Source organism: Triturus cristatus, chromosome 3_1 (assembly GCF_964204655.1).
Source record: "Triturus cristatus chromosome 3_1, aTriCri1.1, whole genome shotgun sequence".
Classification (NCBI taxonomy): Eukaryota; Metazoa; Chordata; class Amphibia; order Caudata; family Salamandridae; genus Triturus; species Triturus cristatus.
In genome coordinates this window covers 60,881,178-60,904,054 of record NC_140583.1, presented here as the reverse complement: position 1 = coordinate 60,904,054, position 22,877 = coordinate 60,881,178, and positions in this window count along the sequence as shown.

Sequence of the window (22,877 nt, the reverse complement as noted above, 5' to 3'; positions counted from 1 at the left end):
GATCACAGTCCCACTCTCAACCCTTGTGTTTCCAACACACGTGAATTATGGGGGAGCAGCAGCAGGACATCACAGATTGGGAGAGGCTACTGCAATTTAATGATAAAGGAGTGATTCCATAAGAAATTCCGAGTATATGCAGTATTAGAATATGCATGTTACTGACCAAGACTCGAAGGAGTCGAAGTGCATTATGGTTTGTCTGCCTGACATTAATGTAATTAAACTAACGCATTGACTACCAGCAATTGCGGAGTGGCTGTTTTTCTTTTTCTCGAACCTGCGGGAATTAATTTTCTGTTGCAATTATATATATATATGACGGAGACTGAAACACGTTGGGGTGTGTTGGCAAGCTATGAATAAACACCCTTGAACTACAACAAACGATTGGATTGAATTAATTTGGTTAAAGAAGCACGGAGCTGTGAGTGCAGTGAGAAGTCCCCTCTGGGGAAAGCGTGGCAAAAACAAAAAGGCAGTGGCATCACATGGGGTTGGACCTAAAAGCACATGATTACATTGCACATGTCATTTGCTCACCTATGATCAAGGCTTAATGGAGAAGCCGAAACGCGTAAGGTGGAAGAGAGTGTGCCTTCTTAAGAAAAATAATAAAATGCCCTGTTTGTCTACAGAATCTGGCTGCAGCGCTTTTTCTGTTGTGTGTGCACAAGTAACAGGAAGCTCCGTACCTGTTAATTAGCTGAGGCCGTCCTGCAGGGTTGATGGCTCCTGATGATGGAGGTGTTTTGTTTGTATATATATATATATTCACTGAAAAAACCATAGGTTTCACACACGTTGTAGTTAGGAATTAGCATTTAAAAAACCTTGCAAATTCACTGAAAAAACCATAGGTTTCACACATGTTATAGTTAGCTGGACATTTCACTCGTAAAAAACCAATGAAATTTCCCCGTTATAGTTAGTTCAGCTAACTATAACTCGCGCGCCCGCAATCCACTGCTGATGACGTCACATATTACATCACTCATGACATGGTCAGTGACATCCCTCATGACATCACTGATGACATCTCAAATGACATCACTGATGACATCACTGATGACATCATCCATTGAGTATGTGTTTCTGAACAATTTTAATATGTTTAATATATAGGGAAAGGCCTGTTGAAGAATGAGTGGGTGTACAAGTGTGTAAATGGATGATTTTCTGTGGTGCATAACTGACTCTATAAGTGAGTCATTAAATGTATCTTACTGCAGACTAGTGACTAAACTGTGTAAATGTTTGTATGTGTCTGTATGTTGGTGTATAAGTGGCTGCATGGTTTTGTGAATAGCTATATGAGTGTCTATATGAGTTATTGATTGCTTGTCTCAGTATCTGTATGGGTTCCTGAGTGTTTGTGTGGGTAGGGTGTGTGTGACTCTATGCATAGATGTGTGAGTGGGTGATTCTATAGGTGCATGGTTTTAAGAGTGCATCTGTGATGGACTGTATGGTTGAGTGAGTGTATGTATGGGTGTGTTAGGGATTGAATGTATATCTCAGTGGTACATTTGTGACTAACTACATATTTGAAAGGCTGTATATATGCTTGTAAGAGTATATAAGTGGGTAGATGTGCTAGTGTGTGCTTGTGAGAGTGACTGTATGGATGAATGTGTGCTTGATTCAATGATTCTATAAGAGCGTAAGAATGTGGTACTAATTTTATGATTAAGTGAACTTGAGTGTGTATAACCGCATAGGTGAGTAAATGGGAGTGTAATTATTTGCATGACTGACTAGGTGTGAGAGTACCTCTATGGCTGATTGGTGGTGTGTGAGTGTCTATATACGTGTATAAATGCATATGATATTCTTGTATGGAGTGATTGTAAGTATGAGTGACTGTACAGGTGAATGAGTGGAGGTGTATGTAGATCTAACAGTTAATAAGTGGGTATGTAGTTATTGGTATTGGAGTATGTATGGTTTTGAGAATGGAACTCTGAAATTTTGAGTCGGTGTATCAAAGGTTATATTAGGGTGTGAGAAGATGTGGTAATTTATCACATGGATGACGTCATCAGTGATAAAATCATCCATTTACACATTTGTACACCCACTCATTCTTCAACAGGCCATTCTCTATATATTTAAACATATTAAAATTGTTCAGAAACACATACTCAATGGATGATGTCATCAGTGATGTCATCACTGATGTTGAGATGTCATCAGTGATGTCATGAGTGATGTCACTGACCATGTCATGAGTGATGTAATATGTGACATCATCAGCAGTGGATTGCGGGCGCGCGAGTTATAGTTAACTGCACTAACTATAACGGGGAAATTCCATTGTTTTTTTACGAGTGAAATGTCCAGCTAACTTTAACATGTGTGAAACCTATGGTTTTTTCAGTGAATTTGCAAGGTTTTTTAAATGCTAATTCCTAACTATAACGTGTGTGAAACCTATGGTTTTTTCAGTGAATTTCAAAGGTTTTTTAAATGCTAATTCCTAACTATAACGTGTGTGAAACCTATGGTTTTTTCAGTGAATTTCAAAGGTTTTTTAAATGCTAATTCCTAACTATAACGTGTGTGAAACCTATGTTTTTTTTAGTGAATTTGTAAGATTTTTTAAATGCTAATTTATGTATGTGTTTTTATATTTTTTATATAATTATTTTACAATAAACTACCTATGTATATAGTTATAGATTGACTGTATCCTGTAATATTGAATGGCTCAGCACTTTTTAAAAAAATTTGGATAAAGTTGAACAGCATAGTTAATATCTTCTATAAACTTATAAACACTTTAATTTTCTTTTTTTTTTTAAGGGTTTTTGACTGTGCGCGCACTGTGCGTGCACGGTATGCGCTCCACGCGCGCATGCGTACGTCATGCGTGCTCCGTGCGCGCGTGCTCCATACGCGCATGCGTGCATGCACCGTGGGCGTACGGTGCGCGCACCTGAGTGCTCCGAGTGCGCATGCGTACGTTGTGCGTGCTCCGCTCGCGCGTGCTCCGTTTGCGCATGCGCGCGTAGACCCTATGCGCGTGCTCCGTACGCGCATGCGCGCGTAGACCCTACGCGCGTGCTCCGTACGCGTATGCATGCATGCACCGTGCGCATACGGTGCGTGTACCGGCGTGCTCCGAGTGCGCATGCGTGCGTGCTCCGAGTGCGCATGTGTGCGTGCTCCGTACGTGCTCCGTGCGCGTACGGTACGCGTACGGTGCACGCACGGTGCGCGCACGGCAAGTCATGTGATTACAAAACAACACTTTTCATTGGTTCATATTAGTTTCTGTTTCAGAATCTTCAAACACCACACCCACTACCCTCACTTTTTCTACTAATTTCCTGAGAGAAGGTTGCTGAACAGCTACTCCAGTGAAATGGCAGAACACCAGTCATCTTCAGACAGTGAGGAGACCTTTCAAGAACCACAGAGAAAGAGCAAACAGAAGCACTCTTTCATTTGGAATTATTTCACTTTTCCAGACGGGCCAAAAAAAGTGAATGCGCCAAAGGTCACTTGTACAATTTGCGGAAGTGTCCTGTTTAGAGGGGATCCGGCCAAAAAATACTTCAGCATTCATTGCATGCTCAGGCATTTTAAATCAATGCATCCAATTCGGTTTGCTCGTGAAACCACAAGAGCCCTAAGGGAGAACCCTACACCTGGACCTTCTCAGCCGAGCACATCATCTGCGGCTGCAGATAAACCATGCACCAGGCCTCTTGACATCCGGCCCCTGTTCCAAAAAGTGCACATTCATTGCAATATGTGCAATGAGGTAATTTGCTACGGAGAGAGTAGCATAAATTTAATTGAAAACCGTATACAGCAGCACAAATGCTCCAGGTCATAATTATTTATTTATTTTTGTTCTTGTTGAGCAGTTTTTTGATTCCCAGTTTTGTTTTGGTGCTGTAATTTTTATTTTTATTTTGATTGAATGAATGTGTAGTGTATACAAGAATGATTGAAATGATTGAAATGACTGAGTGAAGAGGAGGAAAGGACAGACAGAATGAGTGAGAAAAGGAAATTATGATCAGTCATGAAAGGGAAGTGAAAGACTGACTGCAACAAAAGGACTAAGGGTACAGGATACAGGTAAGAAGAGTAAATGAGTAAGGGAATGGCAGTGAGTAATGGAGAGTGATGGAGGGGGAGTGAGAAAAGGGGAGTAAGGGACGGAGTTAGGAAAAGGGAGTAACAGATGAAGCGGATGAAGTACAGCAGGGTAAAGGGATTGAAAGTAAGAGAAGTGGAGTGATGGTGAGATAAGGGGTATGAGGATTAGAAAAGGGGGTAAGGGAAAGTGAGAGATGGGGAGTGAGGGGATGGAGGGATTTAGGAAACTGGAGTGAGAGAAAGGGAGTCAGGATTTCAATGAGCAAAGGAGAGTGAGGGAGAGTGAAGGAAAGAATGTGAAAATATGAAGGGGTGTGAGATACAGACAGGAGCAAGTGAAGTAGGAGAATAGGAGTGACTATGAGTAAAGGATAGTGACTGTTAGGGAAGGTGAGGGCAGGAGAATGACGGAGAAGGTTAAAAAATTAACATAGATGGAAAATGAGTGATGGAGAGAGGAGAAGTGGTAGAAACAGAGATGTTAAGGAAATTAAAGGTAAAACAGAAAAAGGGAGAGAGACAGAAACAGAGACAGAGAGCAAGGAACTGAGAAGGAGTAAGGCAGTTAGAATGACTAAGACATATGAAAACAGGGAGAGAAACATGGTTGAAAAAATAGTGATGGAGGCAGTAAACCTAGGGGAGTAGTAGAGAAGGAGTGAGGGAGTTATGAAAGAGCAGTAGAGGAAGAAGAGAGAGGGAAGGGGAATGAGAAAAGCAGAGTGAGTAGAAGTGAAGAAAAGGGAGCATGAAAGTGAAGGGGTGAGAAATACAGATATTTTAAACTTACCTGACCAACAAAATAACTTATTAGAAATAAATGTTTTTTTTAATTGCTAGAAAAAAGGATTAAATTTCCTAAATTTTCTTTCTCGATCTGAAAAAAAGTATTTATATTTAACAATACATTTTAGAATACAGTACACATATTTTCATATTTAACAAAGTAATTTTGTTGCTGTTTTCAGAATATATTGAATTTCACTGAAAATAGTGATATCAATTGCATTCATCACTTAACAGCGGGAAAAAAAATTAACAATCTGAAAGATTGTTTAAAAAAAGCCCTGAATCTATCCTCAGTAAAACTTACCTTGATAGAAATGTAACATATATATTAAAAATATCTTCTAAGAACAATAACTATTTGCAATAAATATCGTCCGTAAATCTTGTTGCTTAAGCACATACACCAAAATATCATCTGTCAAAGAAGTCCACAATAGAAACAGTTACCTTTCCATGAGGCCAAATGGTAATTTTTAAATTCTTTTTTGGTGAAATATCCAATGGTAATCCAATAAAATCGAAATCATGGTTTCTTCAGATGCTGCAATTTGTATCTAAAATTTTGGTTTTAGAAAAATTTAGTAGGAATTTGGTAATTCTTCAGGCACACGTTGCTTGAAAATCAATTGTGAATCATTACACCGTGTCCAGCCTTTTTCACATTTTGGATAAACTGTGTAATGACCAGAAGTTATACAAGGACCATCATGGAAAATTATTGCAACTGCAACAAAAGTCTTTCCTGATATTGATAATTGATTTCCTGTAAACTTCTTTATTAAAGTGTCCAATTTTGTTCCATCAGCTCTACAACGTTGCATCATTAAAATTACATACTGTCCATATTTCTTTAAAAATAACGTTGATAACATTTCTGATTTACATTGAGAACATTCCATGTTGTGATTTGCATCTTTAACTAATGTACTAAAAGTCACTGATTTACTCTCTAGTAATGTTAAATATATGAACGTTTCAGAATCAACATTAGAGCTGCATGTGTTCAAACAGTTTTCACAACTATGTTCCCATTTATAAGAGAGACCAAACATATTTTCTATTTCTACCCCTTCATCTTCCAGTACCATAAGCATATACATTAAGAATTCCTGTGCATCTTGCTGGACATTTTGAGTAAACTGTGTACATCCAGAACATACATCTAAAAGATTTCTAACATCAGAAGCACTTTCTATTTTAGTTTTATCATTACTCAGCTTCTCATAAAGGAAACTCAGCAGAGAACAGAATCTTTTTTCATGATTTAGTATTATCTGCTCTTTCAAACTTTCAAGATAAAATACAACATTCAGCACTACATTAGCGTAGCAGTTGACACCAGAGCTATTTTCAAAATGACAACCAACAACCTCTTCAGCATTGTCCTTTTTCTTTTTGCTTGCAATCACATCAGTCTCTATTTGTTTACTCTTCTGTACATCCTCATTACAGATATTCTCAATTCTCCTTTTCCGACAAACAACACGTTTTTCAAACACAGGATACTGACCTAAATGAGGAGCATAGCTTCTTCTTAATCTTTTATACTCCTTTACACAGTTTGCATCAGCACTAACTTTTGACTCATCAAAGTCTATCATGAATAAACCAGATATTTTTTTCACACGTGACAAAGCAACATATGCCATACCTTCTTTAAACACACTAGATCCAATGTTTACAAAAGCACTATCTACAGTTAATTTTTGAGATTTGTGAATAGTTACAGCATATGCTAGAGAAAACGGAAACTGCTTCCTACATACATATAAGTCTTTCACAAGCAAGAAACGAACTGAACTAATGTCTTTAACCTCTTCAATCTGATCAAATTTTATTTTTAAAAATTCAATTCCATCTTTTTTCTGGTAATTAACAAAACCCACAACTTTACTCATAGCTCCATTCACTAAACCTTTTTCTACATCCAAATTACGTCTTAAAATTACTCGACAGTTCATACATACATAAAGATTCTTTTCTAAACCAGCTGTTTTCGATATGTTTTTCTCTAGAGAATCCAACTTAGTTGTCAATTTGCTTGTCAATATAATAGTTATTCCTTCATGCTGTATTTTATCCACAGCTTCCAGTTTTATAATCTCTTCATTTTCCAATTTCAAAAGTTTTTGATTGAATATAGAGCATTCATGTAGTGTTGGCATTAAGCAGATTACAGTATTTTTTTCTGCAATTTTCTTGTATATTTTCTCTGGAACTATTTGTTCTGTTGGAAACAAATTACATAGCAATCGACTCTGTAAAGCTTTTCTGCCATGTTCTGTGAGTAGTCCAATTCTGATATCTTTGAGAATACTTGCATAATCATCATCATTTGCTTGCCGCATATTGGTAATGAGTTCTTTGTACTCAAAGTATGTCCAAATATTCACATTACCTATACTTCCTAACAACTTTTTTGTGTCTTCATGTGTAAGAGTATGAAATACTGGTTGTCCTTTAACTGGCGTGAGCTGCAGTAGATCCCCAAAAACTATAACATGTTTTCCTCCAAATAGCACGTCATAGTTTATCTTTAGAATTTGCTGCATTCTTAAATGCACAAAGGCAAGTATTACCATGATTACCTCATCAATAATGAGATCTTTCATTTTTTTCAATACTCTTGAAACTTCAAAACATGCTTCTTCTGTTAGCTTGTGGTATTGTATTTTGTTCTCATGCTCTACGGAGAAGTGTGGCTCAATGATTAGAGCGGCAAACCCTGATGCAGAGGTCTAGCCCAGGACCAGGGTTCAATTCCCTGCCTCGGCGGGTCTTGGGCTCAAAAATTCCACGGACCTGATAATGCTTGCCTCGGCGTCTATTCCAATCATGGAGTCCCACTCTGGGCAATAGCTTGCTTAATCTCCACAACGGCCCCCACAACGCTAAGGATGCCTGGCCTCCACCTTGGGGGTGCCCAGGAGTGGACGCCTCACAGGGAAAGCCAGGATGGGTTCCACAGCGGTATTCCTACAAGCGCTTGAGACCCTTGCGGGTGAGTAGTGCGCTGTGTCAAGTATCAAAATATCTACTGGTAACATCAGCAAATGATGGAGGGTAATTCCTTTTATGTTATATGCTGCTAACCCAGTTGGAGCAGTAACAACATAAGACAAAGTTGAATCCGTTTTTTTCTGTAGGTAGCTTCTAATTACTTTAATTAAGAAACTTTTTCCAGTTCCAGCTTGTCCACTCACATACATTCTGATTGGTTCAAATGATGTGCATGAGCACTCTATATTTTCATGTAGTAATCCATGATCAATTTGTTTTGTGACTTCCTCATAAATTTGTTGTTGTTCATCATTCAGTTGTTGTTCCAAATTTGGTATGTTTATTAAATCTTCCTGAGCTCGATTCATAGCTGTTTCCACTTCAGTCATGGCTACTGCAGCTTCATTTTCTACGATTGGTTGCCCTAGAGGATCTTAACTGAGCGTTTCAGAACTTTGACTGTCTTGAGAACTGTCTCTAGTTACTTCAGCTGCAATTGTTGCTTCTTGTTCAATTTCTTTATTTAACATTTGTACATAAGTTGTGAAAGTACTGCATTCTATGGTATCTTTGCATGCATTAAAGGAATCTTGATAGCTTTGAAAATGTCCAAGTAATTTATCCTCCGAACGCCATGGTTTAAACAACTGTAAAAGTGCTAAGTAGTAAAATTCCTTCTTGTCAGTAGTGTCGCAACTCACCTTTCTGTGATTAATCAAACTTCCTTTTGTTTGTTTTACCAAACATCCTTCCTCACCAATGACTTTATATTTTCCATTGTTGATGTCTTCTGTGGTATTCCGTTTAAAAATGTAGTTCTGCAGCACTTCATAGAGACACATGTTCTCAAGATGATGACTTCTCTTTGGGTAATATGTGTCCAACATGTTTGTTCTTAAAATGTCTGTACTTTCCGGTTCGTACTCTGCTAAATATTCAATTTCTCGAATAGATTTCAATACCCGATTTCGCATTCCTGCAAGGCCTAAACTTACCCAAATTATTCTTCTGGATTTGGAGTACAGACTTGCAGATGATAACCCATCTGAGCATTCATATGAGCAAATTTCTCGATGCGATAACATCTTTAAACTGAAACTGTATAGCTTTTCACTGACAGTCTTCTCGTGAGAAATCTCTTCCCACATTTCTTTCAATTCCGTTTTCTCAGATTTAGTGATGTAAGATGTGACATACCGAGCAACAGCAATAGAATTGTCAGGTACATACTGAATATCCATGTTAGCATTCCACATGGATAAAATGACTGGGTTGTAGTCATTTATATATTTTGACTCTTCTTTTCTTCTTAGGTTGTAGGTATTTTTAGGCGATTTTCTTGTAATAGTATGTCACACAGCTGACATAAAACTGTTTACTCTTACTTTTGAAAGAACAGGTCGTGGAAATCCAAATCGACATTTTGTGTAGAATTTATCTTTACTCTTGTACTTTCGTCGACAGTATTTTCCACACCGATGACTTTGGAAACGTAAAACTTGCTCTTTTAAGTTTTTTTCTTCTGTGCTTTTAGGTATAGCACATGTTGCATATCCTTCAATGAAAGATAAAACTGCATCATCAGAATCTGTTCCAAATTTTGGGGCATCCTTGATCCACAACAGCATATGAATATGAGGAACACCTCTTGCTTGGTACTCTTTTCTCCAAAAGAAATCCACAACTTCTCCAAGAGGTGGATTTTTTTTATTGCAGATGAAGGACATCATAGCCTCAAATCTATGATTGAAATATCTGCAAACATTAACCGGATCCAATGAGCACAATTCTCCTGCTGTCTTCTATTGGATGTTTTCAATATTTGAATTTGCCTCTCGAAGAAAATCCAGTAAATCATCCCAAGCGTACTCAGCACAGCTTAGGGTAAGGAACCATGTAGGAGTTCCTAAATTCCGTAACATACATTTCAATTCTCCATGGCATCAGTACCAATATTCATTAGTCCCACGCTGACAAGCCATCAGATTAATCAATTGAGATTCCAAATGATCATCTCGCTGTTACACTTTGTTCAGAAAATCCTTTGCAGACACATTATGTAGATGTACTCCAGTTTATAAAATGTGATTTACTGCATAAGATAGTGCTGACAAGTCACTTTCAAATAAAAGATGGAACAAATAAGGAATACTTTGACGAAATCTTGAATCTTCTGCATATAATCTTGTTGTCCGATACTCAGAAGCAGGAATCTGTACTGGACGTTCATCATATCGTCCATCTTTTCCTGTAGGAAACAGCTGGGGAAAACAACGAGCTTCCAAGCTCTCCTCCCATACACTCACGGGAGTTCCTTTTGCTTTTTTCATCTGAAACAGATCAATAGTGTTTCCCATAACTTCTTTAGAATGAAGAGGATGTATGCTGAAATGTTCATAAATTTCTTCTTCTTTTGACTTATCCACTTTTTCAATTTGCCCAGTTGGTATTCCTGTGTCTGCTAGTAAAACTTCTTCATCTTCATCCATATAAATTGATTCATACCATTTATTATTTCTTTTCAAATATAAATTTGCTCTTTGTACTTTTCATACATCTGCCAGCTCCTGCCAAATTTTCTTATTCTTTGTAGGTACACCATTAACCAGAATAACTAATGGTTCAGTTTCCACACTATCTGCATCAATTGTTTCAATATTTTTTTTCAAATCTAATGGTAAATAGACAACTCTTCCTTTTAAACCTCTTTGTAAATCTGAAGGAGGTAATTTACCTGTTTTGGGCTCCATACGAACTATAGTCTGAAACGGATGGACACATTGAATGAGTATAGACTCATACGTCTTTAAATCACTAAGTTCTGCAGGAATATCAACCTATTCTAAATTATTATGTACAGCTCTAGCTGGCATTTTATTTTCTTCTAACTTGTTATAACAGTATTTACAAATACGCTGATCTTCACCCAAATCAAAACAATTTTCCAGAAATAAATATGTAGCAAAATCCTTCCACTTAGAATTATTTTCTTTTTCACTATTTTTATAGAGATCAACATTCCTTGTTTGAGTTTTATAATGGCTTCTCCGGCAACAAATACAAGTAATATTTGGTCTTTCATTAGAGATGATAGTAAATTTTGTCATTTGATCTTCAAATGTTTTACTAACAGTGGGTTCTACATTCTCTTCCTCATTTTATTCAATAACTGTGTCATTTCCTGCACTTTCTTGCTCTGGACCAAAGTAACAAAACTCAATATCCTCACAAGCCTTCTTCACATCTGATACAGATCCACGGAACAGAGCACTATTCAACTCATGTAACTTTAGTGCTGATCTTTTAGCAAAATACAATTTTCTCACAAACTTTCTCATTTCAGTATGATGAACAGCCAGCATCCTAAAATGGTGAAAAACCCTTTGACAAACTTTCCTAGAAAGATAAGCCAGAGAATGTCCTTGCAAACCAGTATTCTCTCTCACTCTGCATGGATCTAGTCTTTGAAGCACCTTAATCTTCTGTTTAACACTTTTTTTTACAATATTCTCTTAGAAAGTCACAAAATGTATCAATAGATTCCTGTTGTACAGTACAAACACTACTACAATTCCAAGTGTACACTAGGGCTTTAGGACGTCTCCCCATAACCTCATCAGCTAACACTTCTTCCTCATTTCTTGGAACCATTTTCTCCTTTTCCATTAAACAACTATCTTTTGCTTCATATGCTCGACCACTGGTGTCAACTGCATGCAGCAAACTATTACTTTGAAGATAACTCTCTTCATTAAAAAATGGTTCAGTACTTGAACTATGCTTCCATTCTCCTAAGAACACTTTACAAAAGTTTTTTTTTTCACTTCTCTTTTTCTTTTGCTTTTTGACTTCATTACATTCACTAATTTATCTAATGTACGGATCCTGTTCAAAATTAAAATGAATAGTTTTCTTTTTAATTCCAAAGCCTTTTTGTGTGTATGTACTTGTATAGCGCACTGCCACCCCCAACAGGGGTATCCTGGTGCTTTTACTCATACCGCTGTGGAACCCTTCTTGGCCTTTCCCTGTGAAATGTCCACTCCTGGGCACCCCCATGGTGAAGCCAGGCATCCCAGCGCTGCTGGGGCCGTTGTGGAGATTAAGCAAGCTATTGCCCAGAGTTGCAGCGTGGGACCCATGATTAGAATAGGCACCGAGGCGAGAATTATCAGGTCCGAGGAAAATGAATCCAAGACCCGCCGAGGCGGGGGGATTGAACTCTGGTCCCGGTTCAGAACTCTGCATCAGGGTCTGCCGCTCTAACCATTGAGCCACACTTCTCCACCTTTGCAACAATTGATTCATTATGTTTCTTTTTCTTATAAAATTTGGCTTTCTTCCTATATTTTTTCACATCCTTTAGCAAATTGAACATCACTCTTCTCTGAAACATTTTTCGACGAATGTTTTTAAAATCTATTTTTCTTTTTAAGTCATTCTTTCTTACTTCTGATTGTACATTAGCATTTAGTATAGTCTGTCGATTGTCTTGTTGTTTTCTACTTGAAACACTATTTGCAGTGGATATATTTTTTACATTTTTTCTTTGCTTGAGGATATTTTTTATAAAATCCTTAGTCTGCTTACCAGAAGACTTTTTCTTTTTTCCAACATGAGGTTCTTCAACTAATTCTTGTTGTCCAGTTGTCTTCAAATATAGATTTTATAGGCATCTTTAATTTATTTCAGTGTTGTTCAGCAACACCTGAAAGAAACTAAACAAAAACAATACCTTTATGTAATTTAAATATATTACTATATTTTTTATGAGCTTTTCAAATCTTATCATATGAGCTGTCCCTTTCCTATGACTGCAAGTCTTACACAATAAAAGCTACACAAATTAAATCTCTGACAACAATTCCTGTGTGCACACAGATTCATGGTGTGATTCTAGGCAGAAAATGATATTTGATTGGCAATTTCAAAGCACATTTACTACTGTGGTAGAGCAAGTGATAATTACTGTAACAGCCTGACACATTTTCCTTATAGTTTAAAGAGGCAGAAAAGAGCACATGTCCTAACAGCTACTTGAGACCATGAGCATGTGGAACCTGGGTGAGTGATTAGACTAGAGCAAAGGAAATGAGCCTTGGTGATGTTGAATGTGTTAGCGTTACACACTGCTATCTGAAATACCACACAGTGCTGAATAGTAAGCATGGGAGTGCAGGAGAAGCAGCTGCCTGTGTGCTAAGAGTGTGTTTCTGGAGACTGTGTATTGTCAGGTGCAAGAGAGATCTGCCTGGGCGCTTGCACAACTGCATGAAGACTGCAGAGATGTATGTAAGAGTACATGTATGGTAAGGGTTAATTGGAGTTTTGAACATGTAGGAACTGCCTCACCCATTGCAGGAGTGGAAGGAAAATCTACCCTGTTGTTTTCAAATGTGTTTGCATTTGCCTTTCATCTGTGAGATAGTGATGTGTGCTGTATGCTAACCATCTCAGTTCAAGAAAACAAGCTGCCCCTTTCCTACGAATGCAAGTCTTACAGAACCAGACCACCACAAATTAAATCTCTGACAACAATTCCTTTGTGCACACAGACTCATGGTGTAATTTTAGGCAGAAAACGATATTTGATTGGCAATTTCAAGGCACATTTACTACTGTGGTTTTGCAAGTGATAATTACTGTAACAGCCTGACACATTTTCCTTATAGTTTAAAGAGGCAGAAAAGAGCACATGTCCTAACAGCTACTTGAGACCATGAGCATGTGGAACCTGGGTGAGTGATTAGACTAGAGCAAAGGAAATGAGCCTTGGTGATGTTGAATGTGTTAGCGTTACACACTGCTATCTGAAATACCACACAGTGCTGAATAGTAAGCATGGGAGTGCAGGAGAAGCAGCTGCCTGTGTGCTAAGAGTGTGTTTCTGGAGACTGTGTATTGTCAGGTGCAAGAGAGATCTGCATGGACGCTTGCACAACTGCATGAAGACTGCAGAGATGTATGTAAGAGTACATGTATGGGAAGGGTTAATTGGAGTTTTGAACATGTAGGAACTACCTCACCCATTGCAGGAGTGGAAGGAAAATCTACCCTGTTGTTTTCAAATGTGTTTGCATTTGCCTTTCATCTGTGAGATAGTGATGTGTGCTGTATGCTAACCATCACAGTTCAAGAAAACAAGCTGCCCCTTTCCTACGAATGCAAGTCTTACAGAACCAGACCACCACAAATTAAATCTCTGACAACAATTCCTTTGTGCACACAGACTCATGGTGTGATTCTAGGCAGAAAACGATATTTGATTGGCAATTTCAAAGCACATTTACTACTGTGGTTTTGCAAGTGATAATTACTGTAACAGCCTGACACATTTTCCTTATAGTTTAGAGAGGCAGAAAAGAGCACATGCCCTAACAGCTACTTGAGAGCATGAGCATGTGGAACCTGGGTGAGTGAGTAGACTAGAGCAAAGGAAATGAGCCTTGGTGATGTTGAATGTGGTAGCGTTACACACTACTATCTAAAATACCACACAGTGTTGAATACTTAGCATGGGAGTGCAGGAGAAGCAGCTGCCTGTGTGCTAAGAGCGTGCTTCTGGAGACTGTGTATTGTCAGGTGCAAGAGAGATCTGCATGGACGCTTGCACAATTGCATGAAGACTGCAGAGATGTATGTAAGAGTACATGTGGGGTAAGGGTTAATTGGAGTTTTGAACATGTAGGATCTACCTCACCCATTGCAGGAGTGTAAGGAAAATCTACCCTGTTGTTTTCAAATGTGTTAGCATTTGCCTCTCATTTGTGAGATATTGATTTGTGCTGAATGCGAGCCATCACACTTCAAGAAAACAAGCTGCCCCTTTCCTAGGAATGCAAGTTTTACAGAACCAGACCACCACAAATTAAATCTCTGACAACAATTCCTTTGTGCACACAGACTCATGGTGTGATTCTAGGCAGAAGACGACATTTGATTGGCAATTTCAAAGCACATTTACTACTGTGGTTTTGCAAGTGATAATTACTGTAACAGCCTGACACATTTTCCTTATAGTTTAGAGAGGCAGAAAAGAGCTCATGTCCTAACAGCTACTTGAGACCATGAACATGTGGAACCTGGGTAAGTGATTAGACTAGAACAAAGGAAATGAGCCTTGGTGATGTTGAATGTGGTAGCGTTACATACTACTATCTAAAATAACACACAGTGCTGAATACTTAGCATGGGAGTGCAGGAGAAGCAGCTGCCTGTGTGCTAAGAGCGTGCTTCTGGAGACTGTGTATTGTCAGGTGCAAGAGAGATCTGCATGGACACTTGCACAACTGCATGAAGACTGCACAGATGTATGTAAGAGTACATGTGTGGTAAGTTTTAATTGGAGTTTTGAACATGTAGGATCTACCTCACCCATTGCAGGAGTGGAAGGAAAATCTACCCTGTTGTTTTCAAATGTGTTAGCATTTGCCTCTCATTTGTGAGATATTGATTGGTGCTGAATGCTAGCCATCACAGTTCAAGAAAACAAGCTGCCCCTTTCCTACAAATGCAAGTCTTACAGAACCAGACCAACACAAATTAAATCTCTGACAGCAATTCCTTTGTGCACACAGACTCATGGTGTGATTCTAGGCAGAAAACAGTATTCCTGGGTGATACCAGTACACCTTAACTTATGGTGAAGAAATACTCCATAATATCTTACAAGTTCAAGGCAGTTAAATATCTTCCAAAACATAAAATGTAAAACACAACTTTAAAACAAGAATCACATTTCTATTTTTTATATCAAAATGCACCACATACATCCCCTCTCAAATTCATAACTCACCTTTAAAAGTAGTTAGTTGAGAAAGAAATGTGGCACTCACACAGCAGATTATCAGAGCCAGAATCTCTGAACTGTACACCTCTCAGCAGAACCAGTAAATGGCAATCTTTCCCTCTCTTTTTTCACACATATACATGTTAACTTCAAATCACAGTGCTTCCCACATTTTTTCAAATGGAAACACACATTTCTATTGGTTGCAAATTTCAACCCTTTCCAAATGATCCCTACCCCCAACATGACTTCTGCCTGCTACCATAGCAACAGGTCATGGAACACTGGTGTGAGCAGAGAGGTCAGAAGTTCAGCACACAATGTTTCTAATCCAAAGAGCAAGAGTGCCTGACTTTTCAAACCTAACAGCAAATCCAAAGTAATGTTCTGTGGGAACACATTTTTCTGAACCAATACAAAACATGCTTTTAAACATTTAAACATACAGCCTAGTTTTTAGTGTTGAATGGTCTGAAACAGCCAATGAGTTCTCTTTATTTAAAAAAAAGTATGTAAGCCTCCATTTTACAACTATCTTTCTTTTCATATTGCCATTCTACTGAAAGACACCTTCTGAGTGCATCCAGATCTCCTTGAAAGATGTTCACAGTGTGGATTGTAGGTCATAGCTATGTCTTCTGGAGTGAAAAGTGTGCAGAAGAAAGAGGTATTGTGAAAGACCTTGCTTTGCCAAATGTAGACATTAAATGGATTGATCAGAGAGGGTTAAAGTGGCACCAATTAATGCCTTTGGTGAAATCCTTTCTACATCTCCGACAGCTTGACCTTATAATTGTGCACTGTGGTGGAAATGACCTAGGCACTTTAACTGGGGTAGGTCTGGAAATGCTTGTTAAGGACACCTTTGTGCAATTGATGTCACTTTTTCCACAAACTACCTTTGTATATTCTAATATATGCCAAAGGCAAAAGTGGAACTGGTCCAACCAATATTGTCCGCAGATTGACAAAGCAAGAAAGCACGTCAATAAGTCTGTTTCTGCTTTCCACAGAGACCATGGTATGGGTTCTATATACCACAACAACTTGCGTTACAACATGCAAGGCATTTATAGAGGAGACGGTGTACATTTCACAGATAAAGGCAACAGAGTCTTCCTCTTGAACTTTAGACTCTGCATCGGTACTTAGTTGTAGGTTCAAAAAAACACTCAATGAACACAACGGCTCTTTTTAGAGCCAACCAACATCTAAACACTTAAACTTGATTTTTAATTCTATTTTTTTATGGTTTTTTTGCCACCGTGCGCGCACCGTACGCGCACTGTGCGCGCACCCCGCGATATTTGTTTTAATTATTTTTTTATTTTTTTTGACCTAAGGGGTCTTTCATGGTCCCCCTGAGAAGGCCTAGGGGGTCAGGGACTCTCTACCCTGCCTCTTTTTCACGTTCTCCACCTTTCTTTTTCCCTGTCACACACACAACACACAAAATGGCGGTCGACACTTCCTGATTTCGACCGATTCGAATATTGACTGACATGAATCCACCAATCAGAATTACGCTTGCATGCACAGCACCACTCTTCATCACTATGTACACAACATCTCTCACATACATGACATGTACACAATGTACTGTACTCATCACCTCCTTAGCAGACGTCAAACGTAAAATATCAAAAGGACAACGCTCATCTTCAGTTGCACACTTAGTACACTCATATCACAACGTGCAGCATCACTGCCCACTTTGACATGCACATATTTTTCACATTAACACACCTCCCAACAAGACACTTACATTGCTCAATGGATATGTCCTCAATCATTCACAGATCACCACACTACCACCCTACTCTGCTAACGTTCTCCAGATTGTCTATTCTAAAACACATGCATACACAGATGCAAAAACAACATACATCAACTATAGAACACCATACATTCCACTTTTCATCACACTAAATTATACAACTGGTGTATACCCTTTACATACACTTACCCACTTTGTCACAGACGAGAAGTTGAACCTTGTCTCACTGTGGCCCTGTCACATCCACATATGAATTACATGCCACATACCACCATTGACCTATGCACATCAACAACTATCCTCCTAACCAGTTGCATACTCTAAATCGCATCATTCTATCTGTAAACACACACAAGGGTGAATGTTTGGTTTTCTGACATAACTTTTTGGGGGAAATTCTCAAGAACGTGTGATAACTACAGCAAAATCAGCTTAACGGAACTCTTCACATCGCAGTATTTCACGGGAAAATAACTCCGTGTCAACGTGGAACTCTCAACCCGGCGGCACCATGCAATAGTCCACTGATAACATGACAAATGACCGCGATAAAGTCAATGCAATGCTGCAAAAATGCAAAACACGAATGCAAAAAAAGCTGCGATGAGGCCAATCGCGATACACAAATCAGTGAAAACCAGCCACCGGCCTGCAATCCCCACGCGTCATGCAGGAAAATGTACCTTAAAAGTCTAAACAAAACCACAGACAAAAGCCAAACAACAACGAAGCCCAATGGAGTTAGCCAGAACAAGTGCAGAGGACAACCAGAACCCCACAAGTCCCCCGGAGGACCAGCCTGGGACTTTGGGTTCAGGCCAGGGCAAGGACAAGAAGAGTAGGAAGAAAAGGTTCAGTCCGCAGGAAAACAGGATCCTTATAACGGAGGTGATAGAACACCATCTACTACTGTTCATCACCTCCACTGTGTCACTGGCAACTAAAAATGGAATATGGCAGACCATCGTGGACAAGGTGAATGCAGTCGGAGTGCTGAAGAGGACAATGGAAGAGGTGTTGGAATGATGTCAAGCGCAAAACCAAGCAGAAACTCGGAAGGCAGCAATGCAGACTGGAGTTTGGAGCTCAGCGCCACAGGAGGAGCTGGACGAGATTCAGGAAATGGTGTCCACAGTCATCAGTGGGGAGACGGTGGCAGGAGTTGGGGGACCGGACCCTGCTCAACATTACCAGACACAACAGCAACAGGGTGAGCAACTACCAGGGACTGGGGGGACAGGGGAGATGGCCACAATGGCACACATGCACAAGTAAGCATAGCACATCGGCGGACAAACCATGCCCCAGACCCCCAACTCCCACCAAGAGGCCAATGCACCCAAGAATGCAACATCTCAGCACTGTATAAGCACAGAAGTCAGAGGCACACCGCATCTAAGGGATAAGGGGCAGCCAAATCAGAGCTGCAGGGGCGACTCCCCCAAAATGCGGCACACACACACATCACATGCAGAGCACATCAACATTGACAACAATGTGGCACAAGCGGCAACCCGTCCACAACAGATCAGAGGACACAACTGGTGCCGCTTGTGTGCAGAAACTGGCCAATCACATGTGGCATCGCAGGGAAATGTGAGTTGACAATGTACAAGTACAAGTATAAACACACATCCGTGGTGTTGTCGAAATGTCCACTGTCCCGTTTCATATAGGCAGCTCCCCACAAACAGTCACAATGTACACTGTCATTCAGTCTGAATGTAAACATGTACAATGGGTCAACATACATGTGAACATAATGTTAAACTGCATTGCAGAGGGAAATTCAACACCTCCTGCAGAGCATTCCCAACCTCTCTTCTCTGATGAGGAAGAGGACCACCACACCTTTGACTCCGTTGCCCTCCAACAGCACAGGGAGAGCCTCCGAAGCCCACTTCCAGGAGCTGGGCGGCCCAGCTGCTACGGGGAGAACCCACCCCCTGCACAGTACTCACAGCAGGCAGCACCCACCACCACGGCTGCCTCCCAGGGCCCCCACGACAAACACATGGCCTTCCAATTCCATGTGTTGGGGTGTCAGGAGAAGCTGGCTGAACAGATGCAGGTGGGGTTTGACCACATGGCAGACAAACTAGACGCCATACGTGGGTGTCTAATTCCCATCAGGTACTACTCACAGTCCCTAACGGACCCCCACAGTCCGGTCCATGCCCTCCAACAAACCATTGCTGACCTCACTAGAGTCCTGACTCAGAGACAAGAATGACTGTCCAGTCGGAGTGGGTCCAGCGAGTTCGCCTGGTAGTTGGGACTCATGCAGAGGCTCATGGAGAACATGGAGCGGACATGGGAGGAAAGAGCGGCTGCCACGGCTGCACATCAGCGAGAGGTAGCTGGGTCCCTCAATGCCCTAAAGACCATCCTCATGGCATTGCTGCCACAAGGCCTGGTGCTGATGCATGCTAATGCTACCACTCCATCCACATCTCTGGCCCCTGATGTGTCAGTGCCACACAGTGCGGCGGACATTCCACCTCCGGTCCCTGAGGTGTCACTGCCACACAGTGCTGGAGACAGAACACCACCACTCACATGTGAGGAACATGCAACAGGAGAGGACGAAGATGCGGATGAATCTGCCTCCATGGTCAGAAGGACGCAGTAGCATGTATCTCCACCATATGGCCTGTTTGTGCTTGGTTCTGCCCTCTGCATCATCACCTTCCACTGTCCCACGATGCACTCTGTGACACTCACCTCGGACCTCGACATGCACTGCCATAGTCTGTTTGTTAACCAATGACACAGCTATCTGACTGCGGACTGAACTCCTCCTCTTCTGATGTACTTGTCATTCCCTCAAGGACTCTGGCAGGCCCTCCACGGGCCAACGCTGCAAGGTGGGGTTTGCATGGCCCTGTACTGCTCCAGCTACAACACTCCATTGAATGTGCATTAAACATTCACTGTCACACCGATATGTCATGTCTATGATCTTGCAAGTGTGGAGGTATGGATGAATGTAGGGTCAATGATTCCCCCTTACGTCCATGTTGCTCATGTTGTGGGATTTGGGTCACATGGTGACACATTGCCGATGCATTCCAGGTGGCGCCGACACTAGAACGGAGACACACGCATTAGTCACTTCCTTGTCCAGTCCAAAACAGAAGAGCGCCCAGAGCCCTGGGGTCATTGTTCACACCCTTACACTGGACTGGCATACGCCAGGACAGCCCACTCCGCTTACGCTCACAGAGGGGGACGACAACGCTACATGTCACAGGTCTTCCCTGTAGGGATCTGCTGCTCACAGATCTAGTTGTCAGCATGCCACAGCCACTCCCTCATGGCTGGTTCACACCCACACCACACCCATTCAGCACCGGCATCACAGGACATGTGACCTTGCCAATAAAAAGGACCTGGCGCACATGCTGGACGCCATTTTCACTCTCCAACTGGGTGTCTCCGTGTGGGTATTATTTATGCATGAGGGCCTAGGGCCCTGCCACCTCACATTGCCCAGTGCCAGGGGTGACATGATGGCTTCCGCAACACGTGACTCAATCATAAACGGTCCATGGCTTCCGGTGCACAGACTTGGTGGCACCGGATACACTGCGGCAGGCACAGGCACACCGCCACGGGACAGTGTCTTTTGGTGCACTGAGGTAGGAGCACCTTAAGTGCTGAGTGGGTGTGCAGCCTGCAATGATGCGCTGTCCAGGCGGTCCAGAATAGTGGCATCAGTGTGAGCCCTGCTGGGCTGCAGTGTAGGCCTGAGCCAGCGGGCAGTGCGGGCCTACCGACACATGGGGTCGCCTTGCGGTTCACAGAGTTAGTGGCATCTCTAGGGCTGAGCCGGTGTGCAGCCTGCAATGAGGCTGTGTGCACTGATATGTTCTCTGCCATAGCGAAATCAAGACCCAGAATTAAGTGTTTGACCTGGTGGCCTGCGGTGCGGGGCTGCATGATGTGGAGGGTGCCATGGTCACGGGCCCCGGGCTTGGTGCTCCCACCGGCACGTGGTGTGCCCTCTTGGAGACACGACAGTGTCGGAAGGTGAGCAGTGAGGCCTGGTTGCGCTGGGGCGGGCAATCTCCACCGGGCGGCGGGAGGGGCTGGGGTGCGGCAGCCTGTGCGTGCAGGGGCGGGCAAGCGATGGTGGCGTGTACAACTGTATGGACTCTGCCATTCATGTCTCTGTGAACTGTTTCAGATAAGGGACCTGGGGGACTGCTGTGTATACCGGCACGTGGTTGGAAACACACCAGTGGCAGCAGGTGAGAAGTGAGACCTGGGTCAGCAGTGTCGGCACTCTCTCTCCCTCTCTTTCTCTCTCCCTCTCTTTCTCTCTCTTTCGCTCTCCCTATCTCTCCCTCTCTTTTTCTCTCTCTCTCTTTCTCTCTCCCTCTGTCTCTCTCTTTCTCTGTCATTCTCTCTCCCTCTCTCTCCCTCTCTTTCTCTCTTACTCTCTCCCTCTCTTTCTCTCTCTCCCTCTCCCTCTCTTTCTTTCTCTTTCTATCTCCCTCTCTCTCTCTCTCTCTTTCGCTCTCTCTCCCTGTACTTTGTTGGGCGCATGACACACCTTCTTATCTGTATTTCTGTCTTGCAGGCTGTGACTTATAGAATGCCCAGAGAAGACCGCCGTGCCGCTTCAGAATTATTGTTTTTTGTTTAATCTGTAATAAATGTTTTATTTGGATTATATGATATGAATGTATGATTTCCCTTTTTCTGGACACACCTGTATGTTAGGTGTTGTGACTGTGCGACTTCAGGCGTTTTGTTTGGTCCATGGTTTTGTGGAGTTGATGTGCATTCTCTTTGTCCAAAGGGGGGGGGGTGTTGTTGCCCTATTGGGGCTCCGGGCTGCATGTTCAGTTGCTTGGGTGCATTTGTTGTTTTTCATGTTTGGCTATGGGCTGTGCTTCCTTGGCTGCTGCAGGTTGTCGTCCGACTTTACACCAGGTCAGAGCAGGTGTTAAAATCCTGCTGCTAACGTGCCTTATCGCCTGTTTTGTGATCTTATCGCTGATGTGGCTGGTCGTTGAGAATGTTGCGGAGTGGTGTTGTCGCGGCTTTTTGTTCGGGAACGCCTACTCTGCATCTCATTAGCGATAGTTGCCAGGGTCATCTGTGGTGATGTTTTTTGCGGCTGCTATCACAGGTAAACTGGTGATATGGGCTGATGGCACCAGCTTGTGAATGGTGCAATAAATTTATCGCGACTTTGACTGCGCTAAAGTGCTGATAACTCAGCGATAGATCCTTGAGAATATGCCCCTATATATACTATATCGATTTTAATCTAGAAATGGAAAGAATCCTTTCTACCCTATAATCTATATTCCTGCCAACTTCTGTGAAATTCCATTTGGCAATTTTCGAGTTATGTCTGTGTAAAAAGTCTATGGAAAATATATTGGTGGAAAAATG